Below are 17,666 nucleotides of genomic sequence, written 5' to 3'. Positions count from 1 at the left end.
CAACTTCATGCAGTTGAAAAAGTTCTATTTAAGGGTTGATTTGATTGAACAGGGTTTGCAGTAATCAGACTGAACCCTATTATGAATGTAATTTCATAGATTTGGGGAACTATTAACTACAGGGGCAAATACATTTTCACACAGACCCAGTTGGCATTAGATAACATTTTTGCTTCAATAAATATATAAAATAAAATTAAAATAAATAAATAACATTATCATTTAAAAAACTGTATTGTGTGTTTACTCAAGTTGCCTTTGTTTTATCTGAGATTTAGTTTTAATTTCTGAAACAATTTATATGAGATTTATACACAAAAACAGAAGAAATACTATTTCACAGCACTGTACAATAAAATTTGTTCATGTCTTTTGCTGTATATTTACTAATTTAATATGAGATTTGGGATGCTACAGCTACTGAAGAGCACAATGTAAAATAAAAAAACTAATGAAGAAAACCTGTTTATGGCATAATTTGAGGTAATAGGTTCAAACCAGTTTATGACCAGTAAATAAATTTAGAATATGTATATAAGATTTTGTTAAGATTTCAAAACTTGAATTAGGTTTTCAGTCAAGACGGACATTTGTGGCAGAGATCAACTAAAGTAATCACATAATTGTCATATATAGGCTTAGAATTTTACAGTCTTGGAATGAAATATTAAGAATGTCACATAGCTCAGACAGAAGAAAAATAGAAATCTAATGCTTCATGAAATTCAATGTATAAGTCACATGATAAAACTAAAAATTGCACAGTATTAAAAAAGCATTAATGGTCACAGAGTTATCACCACAAGATGGATACTCTCACTATTAAGAGCTCTTGATGATCATAACTGAGAAGGAAAGTGTTCAAACAGCCACATGAAACCAATGTTTTACACTTTTACCTCCTAACAGCATCATTTAAATATTTATTACATATAATGTGTTATATATATATATATATATATATATATATATAATTTGGTTCACTATTTCATATATAAAATAAATTAATAAATCTCCACCACTGAGCATATGTGCTGCAGACTATTAACTGCTAGTGCACCAGACATCTCTTGGAGCAAAATCTCTGTATGACAACATAGTCATCAGCTCAATAAAAGAACACTACATATATCAATGGTGAGAATTTTACATTTATGATATTTGGCAGATGCCCTTATCCAGAGTGATTGACATTTATCTCATTCATACATCTGAGCAATTGAGGGTTAAAGGCCTTGCTCAAGGGCCCAACAATGCCAGCTTGACAGTGCTGGGGTTTGAACTCACAACCTTCTGAGCAGTGGACCAACACCTTAATCAGTGAGCTACCACTGCCCTACAGCATTATTTTAATTGAATATAATGAGACTAAAACCTGGAGAAAGTAGTTTGTCTTTTCTTTCCTAGGGGGTGAGCTGGAGTGCTTGGAGGGCATAGTGGAGCCTTCCCTCATCTCTCAGCACCATTCCTGCGTAATTGAGCAGATGATTAGTGTAACAACACCAGCTGTCTGGATGTGAAACAGCACAAACACAGCCACCCCTATATCATTACACCCCTTTGGCACACCTCTATTTTCAGGAATGTACAAGACCATATGGCAGTCATAAAGTCTAAAGCTTGATCTGCTCCCTAACATCCACAGGCCAATTTCACTTCTAATTTAGAAGACTAATTTTGACTAATTTGCTTTCCTCATGCAAGGCACTAGAGAATAAAACACTGTACTCTGGTTCTGCTTTGATATTAAAGGCATTGCCCATTTTCTTCAGCCAATGCATATCATCACCCTAATATGTAACTTATGTTAAACTGAGCATATCATTTGATATGAGCTGTCTTCAGTACTATCTGTCTACTATCATTATATGCCTTTCTACCTTTCTACAGTTTGTATTTTCATGGTAGAAAACTCAGCAGTGCTTCAATGATTTTACAATTACTTACAATGGAATTTGATTCAAATAAACTTAGCCAAGTACGAAACTATCTTGGAATTAGACTAAACACACTTTGCTTATTTGGCTATCATTATAATTGCCAAATGTTATACATATATATATATATATATATATATATATATATATATATATATATATATATATATATATATATATATATATATATATATATATATATATAATTGCAGAGCACTATCATAGTAATGGTAAGAGCAGGTGGTCGGTGAGTAAGGGGCCAAATTGTGGAGCCATTAATAAAAGTGAAACATGATTTAAAATACATGGCTGCTCCCTCCACCTGAAGAGCACTTGCCCACCCACTGAGTAACGAAAGTGCAATCCTCACAATTACTGACACTGTAGCTTCCCTTATTTTATGTTAAGCAATAAAAAACTAATTATATTATCAAATATTTATTACTGTAGGATAGAGGGTGGCCTCAACGCAGTCAATATCTGCAAATGGATGGAGAAAATGAAATAACATATTCCATACAATCTGTGAGTATGTGGTGGTGTCTTTTCTACAAGTTTGTACTGAATTTTGTAAGGTTTCTATTTCTAATTCAGTATTATTTGGATTAGTAATTATATTACATTGAATGGAGTATTTACTACACTATTCTCTTTCCATTATTATATTTACTGTATGTGCTTTCTTTCCCCTAAAGATGTACCTTGTGTCTAGCACTCTTCATTGTCACAGAAAAATGAAAACATTATCTATCAAAAATACATATTTAAAAGGTCAACTCATTTTGAATCACAGCTACTGGGTAAAAAGCAAAAAAGATATTATGTTCTACTAATTCTGCCTTAAATAAGTGCACAGCTCTGACCCCAGACACTGAAAATTAATTTATTATTATTTTTTTTTTTATGATACTAATGCTAATTAGTAACGTTAAATTAGTAACTAGCATTACTATCAAAATACAAAATGTCACAAAAGCACACAGATGAACTTCCTGGCTACTTCACCCAATGACACATTGTTTTTCATCAGTGAAAAGTAATTCAGTTCAATAAATCAATCATTAAAATAACAACAATACTCACTTCAAGCAACACTCTCATTTATTTGTTCTGACCCTTATCTCTCTTTTATTTTGGACATAACACATGTCAATTATAATTAAATAAAATTAATATAAAGAAAAGATCTAATTAAATAAAATTAAGATCTAATTAAATGAAATTAATATAAAGAAAAGATTTTTTTAAAATTGTGTGTGCATTCTCTATGCACACTCCTATAATGCCTACAGCTTCTGAGTTACATGTCTGAGTGTAAGAGAGTGTTCTGGATATAGTTTGAGCATGCCAAATATTTTCATTAGTGGTGCTAATCACTGGGCCCCGTGGTCATCTGATGAGAGGAAGAGATTCATTATAAGGCCTGCACTTCAACTTCCACTAGTCATGTCTAAACAAAGTCTGGCCTGTTAATGGATGGACTACAGCAGGAGCAGGTGGGAGCAAGCAGGCGTTCCTCTCACAAGCGTCTTGTGACACTCCTCCCAGAAACCCATGACTTACTGCATATTGCGCAACGCAGAGCATGCTTCATGACAAGAGCAGAGTTATTTCCTATCTTATGAAAGTTATTATTAAAGTCCTCACTACAAAATATTATTTGCTTGACTGTATGATTGTTTTGTTTTTGTTTTTTTTAACTGCACAGTTATTTCAGTGTCATCATGATTGAGGCAGTAATATAACGTTTGTTTGGTCTTTTTTCCCCCCAAAATGGAAATGCATTTAATAGAGTGAATGAGTGTTGCACAAGTGCAAAGTAATGAGAGGCAATGTTAAGCCAAAGGCTAGAATAACAGGCCAGTGTAGGCATAGCTAGAATACATCTCCATTTTAATAAGAGATTAGTGGACACCCTCCACCTGTTTCTGTGGCTCAGGAGCTTGGCAACGATCCGTGTGGGCCTCGGTGCGAGACCGTACATCTGTTTGGCATGTTGCGCATTTCAATCCCAGCTCTGCCACAGGCTTCCTGAGCTCACAATGAAATTAGTGTGTTCTGTGTGAGCTGAGCCCTCAACTACACGGCCGTTTGTTTTTCACCACAGCAAAGTCAACAGCTGTAGCTGTATTTGAAGTCCACCTAAAACCGCCAATTAGTCCAGTGGCCAAGAAGGAAGAAAAATTCAGACTGCTCCTTCGCTTTTGATGGGCTATAGGGTTGGCCTTGTAGGAATTAAATGTTATTTCTGCTCTCAATAGCCCACTGACATGTTTTATCCAGGTCAATATTTTGCAGCAACACATTTTATCCTGTTCCTGTTGGAATATAGAGTGCTAACTGAGGGTGCATCCTTGAGAGCTGTTAGTGCTAGACAGGAATTTGCATTGGGACTGTGGCTGAGGAGATTTGAGGCATGCCACAGCCAGAGGAATGTTGCACACCTGATTCAGTCTCCTCTCTGATGCCTAAACTTCACACCTCCTCAGCACAGCCAAAGTGAGTATACTCCAAACAAAGCACAGGTCTGCCAAAGCATGCACATGGATCATTCATTACAGCTCTGAATTCCCCCTGTGAACAATAAGGTAAAGCAAATTAATGCTGCCCAGGTTAAAGGCCTTGCAGGATTATAACAGCCTTAAGGCAAATACTGTGAGATAATTGGTCCTAATGAGATTTATAATCTCCTCAGGCATCTATTAAATGCTTTATCCTCCAAGTTGTTGCACCTGTTGTCAGACTGTTTCACAGCAATGAGAGTCATCACTCCTCATATTTCAACATGTTAGCAACCAACCACAAATAATGAAGTTTTAGCTCAGTCCAGGTGGGGGAAAAAAATAGCTCAATAGACAACATTTGTGCATTCTATATTACTTTACTTTATTTTAGGTTTACTCGTTAAAAGAGCACACACTAGGTCCTGTAATGACAAGGAAAATGTTTTTGCTACAGCTGTCACCGACTCGAGAGAGAGAGAAAGACACTATGAGGACTGCAGTGCTGTGTATGCATGCTCACACTGTGAGTGACTCTACTAGTTGAATTCTCTGAGGCCTATATCTTTCCTTGCCATTGACTTGATAGACCCCTGTTGTGATGAATCAGCCTAAACACACAAACAGCAAAGGGTCTTGCACAATAGCACTACTGAAAGTCCTCTCCCTTCAAATATGTCCATTGTCAACTAATTGAGTTAGAACAGACCCAAGTCTTCATACAGGAAACGATCCGTCAAAATCTTGTCACGTTCCCAATTACACTAATCAGTGGGACCTGCCCTAAATAATTCAGTGCTTTCCTTTCCATCTTTAATCTTTAGAACTTTTCTGCATTAATAAATCAGTAGACAGATTCCTTGTATGAAAATGTAAGTGAAGTATACCTATAATATACTGTGTCACGATATTTAACACATTCACCACAACTACTATGCCAGACACATTTATGTGACTATCCCATAAGACATTTAGCAATATATTGATCTTATATAAATGCATTCATTTTACTCTAAAAACCCAGGACAGATCAAACCCCATCTATCAGATGAGTCCCTAATAAATTACTTAATATCCATACACCAATAATAGCAGTTTGGTTTACACTAATACAGTTAGGAAATCACTGCTGCCACCTGTTCCACATTCCAAGCCATGCTGGAGATTTAAAACCCCCACTTGCCCCAAGTGTCCCTAACTGGACAAGGTATGTGAGGCCATCCCTGGCATTAGGCGAGTGGCACAGTGTCTGGACTGCTATAGTAACACAATCCTGGGCTGCCACCTGCACGGTGTCAAATACTGAGTAAACGAATTAATCATATCTCATAATTTATTTTACATACATTTTAATTCTCTAGCAATACTAAGTAATCAATAAACTAAGTGAGGCAGAGAGACAGATCAATTGGTATTTCTAGCCTTACTTCAACATTACTGACAGGCATTGTGTTTGCCACTTGCAGCATGCATCACACTGATTAGCAGAGGAGGGAAGACATGACGAGGGGAGGCACATCACATATGTAAAATGTCTCTCTGATGGCAGCCCCCTGAAACACCTGTCAATCAGTCCAGAGGAAGTTGGGTAGGTGCAGCGAGTGTGTAAAGGAGCAGGGCCAAGGCTCCTTTCGCTCAGCCTGAGCTATGCCCAGTGGGAGAGCTGATCTAGACCCTGCCCAAGCCCAGCAGGTCTAGGGCAGCCATGTGAGCCTATCCACAGGCAGGCCAAGTCCTAAACAAGCAAGCCTGCTGAGTCTCAGACAGAACAAGCCTGCCGCTGTCGAAGACTAAAAATGAATGGCAGGACAATGGAATTAGCTGCCAATTTGTATCACTTCCCCTCAGGTCCCAGAGCCATCTTATCCTGTTAAGGAGATGCTCTCAGCTGGGGCTACATAGCGCTACTTTGTGGCAGAAGCAGGCTAAGTGAGATAAAGCCCTTGTTATCCCACTTTTCCCTCAAAGAGATTACAATCTTTGCTGCGGTGCGGCTTTTTGGGTGGTGTTCTCATATCCACTGGTGCTTCCCACGCTTGACTGACACCGAGCCCCGGGAGGTGTCATTCTTTCAGGACACATCAAGTGTCGCTTCACTGTAAGAGCTCAGTGTCCTCATCAGGTGCTGAGGGCCAATCACTGCATGTGACATACCAAACTCCTTCTGGCATCTTCTGCCTAGCTTCTCTGCACCAGCTGGGGGTAGGAGCACCGCACAAGCAGCAGAAAGAAGAGGGAAGGAGGTATGGAGTTGAATGGAGGGAAGCGTGCTGCCTTTTGCGTCAGGGGGCAGCATGAGTGGAATGTACGAGTGATAATGGGCTGTGGCGGGTTGGTTCTGTTCGCCTTATGCCACAATGGCGGCTTTGACAGCTGAGAGAACAGTGCTTTTGTGCGGGCCTGCCAGTGACACTACACATTGTTGTGAATGCTCCGCATAGCTGGCATTCTGCCTCGTGCCTTCCTCTGTGTTCTAGGCTTATCAAAAATTCCTTCTTCTTTCTGTCTTGCATTTCTTTTTGTGTGGCTGTACATTGTGATAGCAGCTACTGCTGAGGCCAAATGGCCCTTGCAGAATGTTTTATTTAAATACCAGTAACTACTGGGGATTGCTTTATTCAAATAACTTACAAATCCTTATAATGATAAAATAAAAAGGTTTTTTATCATTATCTTACTGCCATTTTGTTATTGTCTTTTTTGTTGTTTTTCTGTCAATCTCTTCCAACTATTAACAAACATGAAAGTAATTCATATGATCAATATAAAAAATATTAAAGACTCACAAATACAATTTTGCAGTAAACCTTATTTTAGCTGAGCTTCTGATTTATTATCCTTTCTATGACTGTATTTGTGATCCTCAGATGGTAGACAGGAAAAAGTAGATGAGTAATAAACAGAAGTAGAACAGACTCTTCCGTAGGTACAATACAAATCAGGTAGATGAACATGCTTGTTCTCATTTTGCTTTTACAATGTCTGAAAACATCTTTTATTTGAAGAAGAGCCATCATGCCCTGACAAAGGGGATGCACTAATTGAGTTTCCGTCTCAAGTCTTTTAGTTATTACTGACCAGAAAAGGAACACTGAAAAAAATTAAGTTAGCTTAGTTGTTTAGTATCTTCTCATGATTTTCCTTAACATTACACAAAACACCATAAAGGTACAAGTCCTAAGATTCACTGCATACTAGACATCTTACAGAGTAATTTATATATGTTTTTTTTTCTCTTTAATCCAAAGTGCAGGTGTCAAATTAACAGGGAAAAAATGGAGGTTCCGTTATGCTGTAGGGGCATTTTACTGGCATGGTTTGTGTTCACTTGCCCCTTTAGAGGGATAAAGTCACTGCAGATCAGTTCAGAGTAATTCTGACTGATCACCTTTATCCTATGATGAAACGTTTATACCCCAATGGGAACAGTCTCTATCAGAATGTTAGTGTCCCCATACACAGGGTAAATCATATGATTTTTACAGTCTTTACAGTCACCAAATCTACACCCTACTGAACAATTAAGGTACATTATCCAAGCAGATAAATTTGGTCGTTAAGACTAGTTTTTATCAACTACGGATTATTTCAAAACTCAAAACATTTTTGTCTTTCCAGGATTAGGAGATGGTTATTCATGCTTTTATTACTTCTCGCTTAGATTACTGTAATTCATTATACTTGGGTCTTCCTCAGTCATCTCTGGCTCGTCTTCAGATGGTTCAGAATGCACCTGCAAGGCTGTTGACCAGGGCAAAGAAGTTGGATCGTGTCACCCCAATTTTAGCATCGCTTCACTGGCTCCCAGTCCGTTTTAGGATTCAGTTTAAGGTTCTGATGTTTGTTTTTAAAACTCTTAATAATCAAGCTCCTTCGTATCTTGTGGATCTTCTTAATCCACATTCATCAAACAGATGTCTAAGATCTTCTGATAGGTTTCTTTTGCATGTCCCTCGTTCCCGGTTAAAAACAAAGGGGGATAGAGCTTTTGCTGTTGCTGCCCCCGTCTATGGAATCAACTGCCACTGGACATCTGCCTAGCACCTTCTATTACTACTTTTAAAAATAGGCTTAAAACATATCTCTTCTACCAGGCTTTTTGATCAAATTTTTAATTGTTTAAACAAATTTTTTATTGATTTTTTCTATTGTCTGCTTTCATTTGGTCTAATTCTGTTTCTATTTTACTTTCTGTACTCTGTTCAGCACTTTGGTCAGCGTTGCTGTGGGAAACGTGCTATACAAATAAATTTTACTTACTTACTTTACTTACATTGATTTAGGATGTGTTAGACAGCATCATTAAAATCATAAAAACTGGTTGAGGTATTATCTTTTATAAGACTGGTTTTAATCCCTCCAGTACAGCACTTCTCCTGAAAAGTTGTCTTTGGTCTGTGCCAAACATGTCTGCTGTCACTGTGGCCAAACAACTTTGTCTTTGATTAGTCTGTCTTTTGATTCAAATTGTGCCATTTGTAGATTATGTTTCCGTACAGTGGAATGATGTATTTCATATAATTTGGAATTTTTTTTAAATCCCTTGCCAGACTCATAGGTATCCACAGCCTTTTTTCTGAAGGCCTTACAGAACTCTTTAGATCTTGGCATGATGACACCACACACCTCAATGGCAAAGTGAACACCAGACACCAGATATGAGAGGGGTATAAATAAGACAGGTTCTACCTCCACTCCCTAAGCAGGTTCTGATCACTGGCACCCAATCTTCAACACCTGATTCTAATTTTATGGATTTGAAGGTGTGATAAATGTAGGGGTGTACTAACTTTTTCCGTGAGCTTGATCTGTTTTTTTGTTGTTGTTGTTGTTGTTCATTTAAATTGTGAAAATTACTAAAGAATATCAATTTTATGTGTCATTTGATAGTGTGTATCACCTTTAATAACCTATTAATAACCTTATTTTTTCACATGACTGTAGCAACAAATGAGCTATTGTCTAATTGAATACCTGTAAACTGCATATCCTATATATATATATATATATATATATATATATATATATATATATATATATATATATATATATATATATATTATATTATATTATATTATAAAAAAATAAAATAAAACATAATATACCCCCTATACTGTGAATATTGCTGTCAAAAGTAACATCAAGCCTAACAACTTAATAGACATACAAAACAGCAATACATTGAAATCCACCCAAGACCTTCTTAGCAGCTCAAAGAGTACTAGGGCCCCTTCTACATTGCTTCTAGAAAGCGATGTACATTATATAGCCAAATGTTTGTAGACATTTGACCATCAAACCCATATATGGACCTTCTCCAAACATGAGACCTAGCCCAAACATGTTCCAGCATGACAATGCCCCTGTGCACAAAGAGAGGTCTATAAAGATATGGTTTGCTAATGTTGGTGGAAGAATTTGAGTGGCCTGCACAGAGCCCTGACTTCAACCTTGCTGAACACCTTTGGGAGGAATGGAATGCCGACTGCACCCTAGACCTCCTCGCCCAACAACAATACCTGACCTCACTAATGCTCTTGTGGTTGAGTGAGCAAATCTTCACAGCCAAGCTCTAAATCTAATGGAAAGCCTTCCCAGTGGAGAGTGGAGCATATAATAACAACAAATGGGGACTAAATCTGGAATAGGATCTTCAAAAAGCCCATATGGGCATGATGGTCAGGTGTCCATAAACTTTTGGCCATATACTGTCTGTGGCACCAAACTTGTGAAGAAAGCATGTGTAATCGTCACTCATTCCAAACAGGGGTGTTGTATGACAGGGCAGATAAAAGGAAGGGGTGAGGAAAACAGCTACCTTGCAATAAGGATTTCTGTCTGTTTAGACAACTTGGAGTAAATACAGCTTATGGTAAATTTACATAACAGTCAGTGTCATGTGTGCTTTTATATTTGGATCATGATGAATTATATAATTGCTGCAGAGATTCTTGTAAAGAATGGGGGGAAGCTAAGCACCGTACGCAGTGAGTTGCAGCCAACAGAGCCATCATTATGGCAAGCTGAGCCCTATCCAAGAGGTCAGGGTAATGAGGCTGGAATTGAGCTGGCTTCCTGTTCTTTCACTATTCAATGAAAAACAAGGGATTTTATTAAGAGAAAACATCATTCCTTGCCATTCTCTTGGGCCCCTCCCTTTGTCACGCAACTGCCATGCAGTGATACAGCCCAAAGTGGGCCAGGCCAGTGCTCATATATGGTACCCACTTTCACTCTCTCTCTTTCATTCTCTGTCTTGCTCTCTCTCTCTCTCTCTCTCATATACGCATACTTTACAAAGCAAGAAGAGGCTATGCTTAAGATCTCACAATGCACACAAGATCATTAAACACTGTTAGTGCCAACACATAGACCTTCCATATGTGGTAGAAACAAACACAACTAGCCCTTACATGGTATTCCTACCTTTATAGGCTACTTGAAAGCAAGAAATTCAGTGCGTTTAAATAACTTGAATGCAATATAAAATGCACAGTTCTATGTTCACACACACCCGTCCAGTCTGGCAAACATACACCCCCAGCTGTTGCACCATCCAAATGCCAGCTTGCTATTAAGTCCAATGTTTGATCTTTTAGTTTGTGCAGCTGTAACATGAAACCGAACATATTTACTTTGTTTATGCCTTCCTCACACACATACACATATGGGGAGTTGATGGGACAGAGAATTACATCAAAGGCACTGCACAATCCAATCCTTACTTTGTGCCAAAAACCTGCTTCTGCAACATGTCAAATAACCAGAAATAGGCAACTTTCACTATCTGGACATTTCTTAAAAACCTGCGGTAAACTGCATTCAAAGCAATGCTGCATTTGAAAACATTAGCTTGACCACACATTGTTTTGTGTTCTGAACGAAAAGTCTTCAAAATCACAGATCAAAAATACAGGAGACTGTATTTTTGAAAGGTCAAGAGGTGAAACAGTCAATTGAAAGATGTATAAAGAATGCTATGCATGCACATCAATTACTAACCTCATTTCATGCTTTTTACTGATCTTCATGGGACCCACCTTGAATGTTTTTCTTTTAAAACAAGAATGAGTACGTTTCACTCACTCTTTCTGCAGTCCTCCACTTTTCAAATGGTTCAAGAATCGTGAACAAACATGTAAGCTCTGTTAAACCTTAGGCCATCCTTAGGAGGTTTTGGAACACATTTAAGGACAATTCATCAAATTTATCACCAACAGCAATGGGAACAATCAAAAGGAATTAAGTATTGTAGCCCATATGGGCATTGGTTTATAGGAGAGAGTGTCTGGTTCTGCATGGGTGACTTTTTATTTGCAGAAAGGCTTGTTGGGCAATAAACGGAGAGATCTTAGCAGTTATAAAGATATGAACTAGCAAGAATTTGAGTCAAGGGGAGCAGCTTTACTGCCCAATAATAAATATCGCTGTGGGGGATGCAAAACAAGAGCCTATTCTTGTTGTTCCTACCAAGACATCAATTCAGACTTTTTGCCAAAGGATATGAAAATCACAGGCCTACAACATCAACCAACAAAGAACAGAATACTCCCTATACTCAAAAATGGGTTAATATGAGACTGTTCAATAAAGCGTAACGCCCATCTATGACACATCTGTGAACTCTGTTTAGATAAACCATGAGTTGTTACTCCTACACAGACATTCTAGCACATAAACCGCAAAAGGTTTTTATTGCATATCAGAAATTACTTGTTTCTATGTAGGGGTAGAGACCAGTAGGAGTGCGACGAAGAAGGAAGCAGATGTGCGGGAGTGAAGAGAGCTTCTGGGAGGAGAGACAGAAAAAGCTCAGCAGTACCTGCCCTCCTGTCTGCTAGTGTGGCCCTGAGAACTTTGCTAATCGGCCCAGTTCTTTCCAAACACAGCGCTGGCCCTGAGCCTGCTGCACATTCCACAACTTCCAGACAGCTCTGACTTTATTTTGAGGCAAAAACGGCACCGGCTTTCTCACATGACATTCCCAAAAAAGGCACTGTGGCCCTAGCCTACCCTGATTGGTCTATATGACTCAACCATTGAGGAATTAAAACAATATGAGGTATAGCAAACCCAGTGGTGGAAGGTGATCCAAGTCTTCAGAAAAGAGGATCTGTGAAGAGGATGAAGACAACAGAAATGCATAGAGCTTAAACAACACTGAATAAGACATATATAAACATATGGAACCACACACTATACATGTAGCTATTTGCTGCCCTTACTTCAAAGTATTTAAACCTATACAGTGTCTTATGACAATAAGTCAGCATAGCCTGGAAAAAAAAAAATCTTAATTTATCCAAGCACGGTTTGTACAAGTTCATACAACATTCATACAACTGGTCTTGCTTCACTAAAACAAATCACTCATTCTTTATTTCCATGGACACTTTTGGGAAAACAAATAAATTTGCTCATGTCCACTTGTACTCAGCCTAAGACATATCAAAATGAGTCCAACCTTATAGCTATTGTCTTGATTATATATAATTAATATATAATTACAGCATACCCAAGAAACATGAAAAAAGAAAAGTTCTCAGACTAAATACAACCTCTTGACTATTTTCACCACTAGACAAACACCTGATGTTCAGCAGATTATTATAATAGCAGCCATAAAATACATGAAAAGTTAACAATAGGTTCATAAAAACTCCACTGTAGCTTTATCATAAAAGAAATAACACATATTTGACTAATCTTGTTAATCACTGTAATGGTCTCGAGTGAAATACTGTTTAATTAAAAAATGTGGTTAAAATAAATCAAAATTGTTTTAAAATGCAAAGGGTTTTGACCAAAAGGCTACCTTGGAGATTAAAATTACATTTTCTAAACGTCACTGAAGCCTTATGTGTAGAGGCAGTGCATTAAAATATTCATACTCCAATTAAACACTGTAAAAAGAAAATGAATGTCATAAATATCACCAGACATCAGTATAAAATGGTCTAGCTACACAAAAAAAAACTTTAATATTCCAGAAGTGTGTGAGATAAAGAGCGAGTGAGAGATAGTGAGAGTACACTTAATCAATAATAGATGAACACTCAAAAATTGTTATTTATTTGTTCACTTGTTTGTTATTTTTATACTGTAATGTAATTGTAATGTTTATAAGGTTAATACATTAATGGTTCAGCTCTAAGGATATAAACTGCAAAGACAGATTCAGTGTGCAGACAGTACACTGAAGCAGTGCGCCTCATCTCCTGTTTGAATTGTTTAATTGCCCTGAGCACATATGACCCACCATGCCTCCTTAAGTTTCTTATTTGCATAAAAAACACATCTCTGAGGAGATGCAAATGAATGCCAATTGAGATCCCAATCATATTCAATGAATTTAAGCATTTTAAGCATCTCCTTTTTAATTGAACCACTGTCTGTCCCTGCCAATACAGTGCTGAATTGAAAGGCAGCAGATAATTGGATCAGCAGTCTTAATATGTTAAGATGTTTGTAATTCAAAGATTTGGTTGCTTTACGTCCTTAGGCTATGTACGGGTGTGCTGTGAGGAGCCATGAAACAAATGAGACATAATAATTCAGTAAACATAGCGCTACTGTCTCACAAAACAGAATCAATTATGACTGAATCAAATTAAACTACACAGACTACTGCCACATCGACTATATACTGGCACAAATATATCAGTTTTAGTATTTAGCATCTAAGAATATATACAAATAAAAAAGTTTAAGCTATGTTGAAGCTACTTTATTAGAGATATGAATCACGAGATGATTCTGCTATGAGTTTCATTTTTTATGTGGTTTTAAAATTCTGAATACATGTCATACACACGCTATACTTTCACATGAGACACTAATATAAATCAGAACCATTTGAATAACAGTCTTTCTATAATTTTGGTTTGATCCAATTGAAAATACAAATGCTTGATCTCAAAATGTATTATAATATGGGTTCTTTATTTGTCCTTGTGAGGGAAACATTTTAGATGTTAAGAACCCTTAATTATCAAAATAATCCTTAATGAACCTCCAAAGAACAGAATGTAGATATAAACTGTATATGTGTACAGCCATGCTGTTGCTCTAATCTTCTTGGCACTATTTGACTAAAAACTGATCTTAATAGGTTGCTACAAGCAGTGAGCTATACCATCTAATATAATAAGAAATGCCAAATTTACTTTTTCCAAAACCACAGGGTCTATTTAACATTCTTATATCCTGGGGGAGAATGAAATCAGTTGCGAATGGCTTAATGTGGACTACCTACTAATTAGACAAAAAACGACAACATCTATCATTTGTCGAAGCTTAGAAACCCCAAAGCAAATTATCCAACATTAAACTGGATTTTCTGCTGCATGGAAACTGTTGCACAAATCAGACACAGACACAGTGCTGCAGCACAGCCTACTGGAAACCAGTGTACACAATATTTTACTGGCTGTTGTTTAACTTTTATTTTTCATTTTTATTTTTTTAAAATATTTATTATGCTTAGATAAGGGAGACTGAAGGGTAGTGAAAGCAACTGTAGAAAAAAGATCTGTGACTTATACAACACCAGACAAAAGTGTACTTGTTTATTTAAGTGGGCAACACTCTTTATGAAATAAATTCCCATCCCTGGACACAGAGCAGAATGAAAAGGGCTTACAGAAATATGTGACTGAATGTATGCCTGGAGGTTTGAAATTCACTCATCTGTGCATTATACTTTTGTACCTGTTTGAAGAGTACCATCTACTGAATATGAGAAAAAAATATACTGTTTCAGTGTGCCCAACTATTGCTAGAATTGGAATTGTATATAGCGAACACAGACGAACGGAATGATACCAACAGTGCAATTTACCAGTGCTGTCACATTCACTTGTCTGATCAATTCAGTTGATCAGAACTAACTGCTGCATAAGACTTTTTATATATGATCTTGCCGACATTCAAGGTTGTTTTTAAAGGTGCATGTTTGCCAATGTTACGCCAACGTTGCACTACTGTTGGAAAGAATCAATCGATACAATCAATGTTTCTTGGATATTGTTCAGCAGAGGGATTGGCATGGGCTCAGGTTTCCACAGAGTAGCATGCTACCCTAGGCCTGGATGCTAATCTTGAGGATTAGTTTAAAGCTAAACTTAACCCCATAAAAATATAAGCCTAATCCAAACACAGAGACATAAATAAATATATTATTACTTCAGTGACATTTTGTGAAATTTTGTCCCACAATGACGTAAAAACAAAGACACATAGGGTCTTTCTGTCTCAGTTTTGACCAAGCTGTTCTGCCAGTTTAACTATGTTTTTATAAGCTTCAATAATCTGCTTTACTTAATATCCCTGGTTTATCATAAGTGTGTAAACATGTATCTGGGATGAATTCTACAATCTGGGTTATGAATTATGAATGAATCATGCATCATCAGTTTCATGTACCAATTAGCACCCAGATTTCTCAATATTTTATTTGGGTTACAAATGGCCAGAACAAACAGATTTGAATGTAATTGCTTTCACTATTTAAATGCTGAATTATGCTAGATTATGAATGCTTCATATTGATAACATATTGGATGTCTGGATGGACTGTTGAATACCCATTACAATGACAGATAGTCCATGCCAGAAATCTGGCCACCAGATTAACAATGCTCTTACCAGCTTCAACTGCTACATCAGCTAACCTTCATCAGGCTGAAGCCAGTTCAACCACTTAAGCCAGGCTGATAGACCAGCTTCTACACATTCAGGATCCAGTTTGGTCTAACGTGGGTTTTTCAGCAAGCTGCTGCTGTTTCTAACTAGATAAAGAACTCTTATAATCCATGTTGCTGCTGTAATGAAAGGGTCATTCCATCTCAAGTGGTCCAATGCAGTTTGCTGAAGTGTTTTTAATTTTCCTCTTTTTTTTAGTGATTACCTCTATCTATTGGCAATGCAAAATCACCGTTTTTTTTTTTGTTTGTTTTTTTTGTTTTTTTGTTTTTTTGTTCAGTTTACTTGGTTTAACTACGACAGTCATATTTGTGTCATGACACACAACAACTTTTTGGTTATACAGCTGTTTACAGAAACCTCAGCTCAGGATGTGCCTAGCTCCTTGGAACAAAAACTCTGTATAAAGCTCTAGAGCACAATACAAGGTACATGTACATATATAAATATTTTACACATTCGTGTTCCTTAGACTTAGAACTTAAGTCTAAATGTAATGTTCAAGATTGCTCACAGTTCCATTTTTAGGGTCATTTTATAATGTGAAAGGTTTGAGTCTCAGTCTAAATGTTTTTAGGGGTACCTAGGCAAGTATAATGTTCATGCAGAACATTTCAGCTTTGAGACTTCTATTATTATTATTATTATTATTATTATTATTATTATTAATAATAATAATAATAATAATAATAATAATAATAATAATAATAATATAAGAGGGAAGATAATCCATCTTCTACTGCTTACTCCTTTTCAGGGTCATGGGGAACCGGGAGCCTATCCCAGGGAGCATCGGGCAAAAGCCAGGGTGCCAGTCCATCGCAGGGCACAATCACATACACATTCATACACTACAGACACTTTAGACACACCAATCAGCCTACCATGCATGTCTTTGGACTGTGGGAGGAAACCAGAGTAAACCCCTGCAACATGGGGAGAATATGCAAACTCCGCACACACATGGCCCCAGCAGGACTCAAACCCCAGACCTGTGAGACAAACATGCTAACCACTAAACCATTATTCTTATTATTAAATGCCATTTTAAAAAATCCCCCCACTTTCAGGTTGAATATCTCTGGAAGAACCAACCTGATGTTTCATGTTGGAACAGGTGTACAGTGGGTATGCATGAACAGATTTTATCCAAATATGGAATTACAGTGTTTAGTTGGGTGTTTTACAAATGAACAGTCTCATAAACAAAGCTGTGGTGTTGTTTCTCCTGTGATAAGAGCAGCAATTGACTTCTGAGCTGTAGTATCTATGTCTTGGTATAACCAAAATGTCTTGTGTGTCGTGACACAATGATGACTGTTGTAGTTAAACAGTAAACTGTTGAAGTTTAAAAGTTAAAATAAAATGGTGGATTTGCAATAAACAGAGGTAATCACTCAACAAAAAAAAGTAGAACAATTAAAAATAGTCAAGCAACCAACTTTGCAATTATTGGATCACTTGAGATGAAATGACCTGAAAGTCAGGGGGAAGGATCTTCAAATAGGTGTAACTTTTGAAAATG

This window comes from Ictalurus punctatus, chromosome 6 (genome assembly GCF_001660625.3).
Source record: "Ictalurus punctatus breed USDA103 chromosome 6, Coco_2.0, whole genome shotgun sequence".
NCBI classification, from domain to species: Eukaryota; Metazoa; Chordata; class Actinopteri; order Siluriformes; family Ictaluridae; genus Ictalurus; species Ictalurus punctatus.
This window is presented reverse-complemented; position numbering follows the sequence as displayed.